Below are 5878 nucleotides of genomic sequence, written 5' to 3' on the forward strand. Positions count from 1 at the left end.
GATTTGTCTTGTACTCCTTGTGTGTTTGAGTCCTCCTCCAAATCTCTAAGGCCCCTTTAAACACTTGCAAGCCTGATGCGTCCAACTCATGTCACCCTCGCAGCGTGTGCTGGCCGGAACGTCCTGCTTGAACTCTGACCAGCAGAACTGAACTCAGCATGTCGGTTCTGTTCAGGTTATCAGCGTCCGGACTGGACAATCCAACCAGGAAACCTTATGGGGGAGATTTATCATCAAGTTTCTGAAATAAAACTGTTCTAGTTGCCTGTGGAAACCAATCAGAGCTCAGCTATAATTTTATAAACTGCTGTGGGGAAATGAAAGCTGAGCTCTGATTGGTTGCAATAAGCAACATTTCTGCTCTAAGAGACTTCTGATCTATCACACTCACAAGTGTGTAAGGGGCCTTGGGGGTTACCCGTTGATTGTGTGCCCATAAAATCGTCTTGCAGAGACCCCAGTAATTTTAGCACTAACTTATAGAAATACCTGGATGGGGTATGGAAGGTGCTGGTCTGAAATCCAAGTAATGTGGCAGAGCCTGCACTTGACTACCTATGGTGACAGAATCTTTGTGTACAGAGAGGAATGGGGAAGAAGGAAGTATGATCATGGGAGGTTTTACATCAAAGCACTTCCTTGTGGAGAGACCTTGTGGGTCATATAATGCAAAGATATCACATAAAAAAAAACACAAGGGCCACATTTATTAAACTGGCTGCACCAGTTTTCTGCCATACTTGTACATATGTACATGTGCAAACTGCTTGCACATGTATGTATGTGGTGTTTGTGCCAGTAGCGCAGCCGTGCCACAAAATTCTGCACCTAAAGCCGTGTCCCATTGTCAATTTGGACCATGCAACACATTACTGCGACTGGACAGAAATGTGGCACACTTTCATTAAACTGAGTGTATAAAGAACAGTGTACTCCTTTTAAGCATGATCGGCGCATGCATGGTGCACCAGCATTCAATAACCTGGGGCCCCCCCACACACTAGTGAGACAAACAGCTTGCATCAGTATTGAGAAATCTGGGCCATTGTGTGTCATATAATGCAAAGACATGATAACCTTTATCAAAAGTCATCTAAACTTCATTCAGTCTGGTGGTTCCCAGAGCCCCACTGTGCTGCAGGAGGAGGCGGGAAGTGCTCCTGCACAGTGTAACAGCCGGTGAATCTGCAACAATGGAGGGGCTGATAAGGAGACTACCATAATGGTGCCTGGATCTATGAGATGGTCTCCCTGGTTTATCAAGTTTGGTACATTTCCGTTAATGCCCCTGTGTTATGCTGCAGATTTTCTGCAACAAAATCCGCCTGTAAAATTCACACAGAATCCACAACATGTGCATATAGGAGAAATTGTAGAACTATACGGAGCCATGCGTTACATATTTAAATGTAGCGTCATACATTTGTTTACTAAGTAAATAGATGAATCCAGCTTCATGTGTGACTTGTATGAGTAATTGCAGGAAGTATAAGAAGCCGTCATCTGATAAATACTGGGTGGAGCTGGATACATTGTACACATCATGTGGAATGTCTTCATCCTCTAATAATCTGCACTTATCCCTCCCACGCGTGACTGGATCCGAATGGATAATGGTGGGATCTGTATTATCATTCATAACATAGCAAATCATCATTTGCACTGGATGAATACATATTTGTCACAAGCACAATAATACATCCGTAAGAAGCTGTCTAAGACCTATAGACCTCTAGCCAAACTATTAGAGAGAACATACAGGTGAACATACATGTATCTTCAGACCAGGGGTGGTCCTAAACCATCTGCTGCCTGAGGCGAGCTATAAAAAGGAGGAGCTGTGGTAACGCCACCCAGAGCCCTTTTGGGCTTATTAGCATTTAATATTTAAATTTAATGCTAATATTTTAATGTAATATTTAAATTTATTTTAGAAGGAAGAAGACCATAGATTACACATATAAGAAGATTACCACAGTTGTGGTGCCTGGATCTATAAGTAAGGCCCCTTCCACACTGGCGTTTTTTCACACGCGAGTTCTGCGCGTGCTTTTGACGTGCAGAACTTGCATTGCACTCTGTCCCATTGTTTCCAATGGGTCTTTCCTCATTTGCGTTGTTTTTCACGTGCGTGCTTGTGTTTGCTTTGACGCGCGTCAAAATCGCAGTATACTCTACTTTTGCGTTTCACGTGTGTTTTTCCCGCCCCATTCAAGTCTATGGAGACGCATCAAAAATGCATTGCACTCGCAAGCATTGCACGTGCAATGCGTTTTAAATGGATGGGTTGCTAGGTGACCTGAATAATTCCCCTGCTCGAGATCGAGCATTTAATTAAAAAAACAGTGAAGAACAGTGAAGAATAGAATAAAAAGAGTGAACACATTGAACACAGTGACCACAGGATCATTTAAGTGAAAAACACAGTGCAGAACACAGTGCAGAATAGATTACAGATGTTCGGTACATCTGCTTACTTGTCGGGAGATACGCGCGGAACGGTGCGAACAAAATAGCATGTGAAGAACAATATATATGTGTGTAAAGAACACATTGCAGATGTTTCCATACATCTGCAATGTCTTCTTCACACATATATATTGTTCTTCACATACTATTTTGTTCGCATTCCTGTTCCGACAAGCAGAGAACTAATACTTTCACTTCAACTAGCCAACGGGACAGCCTGACCTCAGAGAGAAGGTTCCCCAACCTGTTGTTTTCTGCAGAGTAACTGAGTTTATGGTATCTCAGTTTGCTGTGCGTGTCCCTGGCCTGCAGCTGGTATCGGGGGCAGCTGGCCACCGCTGCCCCCACATACTGTCGGCTCTGATGGGGTTGCTGCAAGAAGCATTACATCAATTTTGCTGTAAATGCACTAATTTTGCACTAATGCCAAAAGGGGATTGCAAAGGAATGCAAAATGTGAAACTCAAAACTTACACTTCTCCTTTCTGTTGAATCCACTTCTGGCTTTGACTCAAATTTGAGGGAGATTTATCAGAAGTGTCTGAGAGCAGAACTGTTCTAGTTGCCCATTGCAACCAATCAGGGCTCAGCTCTCATTTTCCCACAGCAGTTTATAAAATGAAAGCTGAGCTCTGATTGGTTGCTATAAGCAACTAGAACAGTTTTGCTCCCAGACACTTCTGATAAATCTTCCTAATAACACATGGTCATGAAATATATGACCAATGATAGTTCACGAGTTCAGAATAGAAGCTGTGACCATCTATCAAATTAACAGACAAAACCCATAGTAGATAATTGGTCTGTTAGATCCATCATAGTATGGTGACAATAATATAAACATAAAGTAGAGATGAAAAGCTGATATTGGCCATTTAGACATCATCAATGGGGATCTTCCTCCTCACTAACCCAATATGAGCTAGAAAAGAGCAGCACCCCTCGTTCTCCATTTGTTACATGGACAGATGCACCTCACTGGAGCTGTGCTGGTCACCTTATTAATTTGGTCTGGGATGTTTATGAGCAAGAATATCACTAGAGATTGTGCTACTGGCAACCCTGACTGACAGCAAATATTGTCATGTGAATAGAACCATATGGTTGGGTGGAAAGTCTGTAAGTAACTGCACAGCCTTACTAAAAGAGCACCTTAAAGGGGATGTCTGGGATCGAAAAACATGACTTCTTTCATCCAAAAACAGCGCCACATAGTTAGTGCCGATATTGAAGCTCAGTTGTACGGCTATGTACAGAAATTATCCATGTTTTTAGCCTCCGAACAACCACTTTAATAGGTATCTCCGCTTTTAGCCTTAGCTAATGGTCCCAGGGCCCTTGATTACACTTAGACTACCAATTGGGCCCAACCATCGTTCATAAACCTCCACAAAGAATACATAAAAGTCTTCTATGTATGTAATTCTATGTCACTCCACAGCCACCAGCACTAGATACACCTATCTGACCTCTATAAATCACCATTCAATGCATCCTCATTAGACAATATACTGACGTATGGACACAATTACAGGCTGTATACTGGCATTTAGGGAAGGGCTACTTGGCGATATGTTATGTGACATTATTTCACAATCTGCATTGAGCCTGTGACCTGATTAAATATCTTCTTGATTTCTGATGCTCATCTTCATTAATGTCAAATAGCGATGTGATAGTTGCCATGTAAATTTTGTGTGTCCACATGTCACTCTGCACCTGTAGCCTAACTCAGATGATGCATTGGGACAGCTCATTGAGATGCTGTAAGATGAAATAATATAGATGTGAATACTTATATGCCACATAGGAATCCTACCGCTGTAATAAGACATGAGGGACATACATGCTTTCACATTGAAGATTGCATCAGAATCATGTGCTGGATGAAGATGGAAAAATCAGAGAATGACTCTAGGGAGTGTTTGGGGCCTCCATAATAAAAGGCTAAATATAGCGCAATTCTCAGAGATTTCCCTGTATAGAGATGTATTCACACTGAATGATTTCCTCTGCATGTTGTAATCACTCAGGGAAAACTCATTACATCTGTCGCAGATATGTCTCAAACAGGATTCAAAAGAATAATGTTATATAAACTTTTATAATGTTCTTCTACGTCTTTTCACCCTGCTCCCTTCTAAGTATACTCTCAGTGCAGCCCATAATAGCCTATGGGGGATGGATGCAGCTGTATGGCATCCATCCCCACCCTCCGCCAGTGATGAACATATAAGTGATTGGCTTCTGCCGATGTTCACTTCTCCTCCTGCTTTCTTGGGGGAAGGATTCGAACCAGAGAACGTATCCCACTGTACTGTATGCGCATACTGTGAGATACATCCTAGTCCGCCATTGTAAGGACATGTTGGGAATTCTCCCAATTATTTCTTACAACGGAGGGCAAAAAAACGAGATGTGAATGTTGCCCAATAAAGCAAAATGCCCCTTTCCCACACAAAGTGTAATAAAGGCTATATATTTCTGTGTTCTGCCAGTAAATGTAGTTGCTAGAGGTGTTTGACCAGTTGTGTGAGAATTGAGAATTACAGGGGTTTTCCACGATCACAATACAGGCAGTCCCTGGGTTACATACAAGATAGGGTCTGTAGATTTGTTCTTAAGTTGAATTTGTATGTAAGTTGAAACTGTATATTTTATCATTGTAATCCCAGACAGAACTTTTTTGGTCTCTGTGACAATTGGATTTTAAAAATGTTGGGTTGTGATAAGAATCAATATTAACACTAAAGCTTCATTACAGACACCTGTGATAACTGTTATAGCTGATCATTGTAGCCTAGGACTAAAGTACAATAAATTACCAAAATCCAGTGGTCCGTTTGTAACTAGGGGTCATATGTAAGTCGAGTGTTCTTAAGTAGGGGACCGCCTGTATTAATGTCCTATTGTTAAAGGGAACCTACCACCACGATTCTACCTATAAAGTTAGATCGGGTGGTAGGTGGATGTAAGGGACGTGAGGAGAGCTCTTTTTAGAGCTAATCCTCACGTCCCCACTAACTTTTGGTAAACTTTATTCCCCTAATATGTAAATTTTGTTATGCGGCTACTGGGGCGTGGAGTAGTCGGGCACGAGGCTACACGACTCCACGCCCCAGTAGCCACATTACTCCTCCTACCCTGTTGTGTGCGGCTCGCAGCCCCTCCATAAACACTGCAGTCTCTTCAAACATCTTATAGGTGGGGTGTTGGACCACCACAAATCTGATTCTGAAGAATGAGGTCATGAATAGTTTAGGCCCAGAAAACCTATATTAATATCACATCTAGAGTTGGACCTAGGAGTTATGCCTTCTCCAATCATATGTGCATTCCAGGGTGGTCCCTAGGGAGGTCTGGCCCACTGCATGATGGTCTATAGTTGTATATTCTGGACATAGGCACC

The sequence above is a fragment of the Engystomops pustulosus genome, chromosome 4 (assembly GCF_040894005.1).
Source record: "Engystomops pustulosus chromosome 4, aEngPut4.maternal, whole genome shotgun sequence".
Taxonomy (NCBI): Eukaryota; Metazoa; Chordata; class Amphibia; order Anura; family Leptodactylidae; genus Engystomops; species Engystomops pustulosus.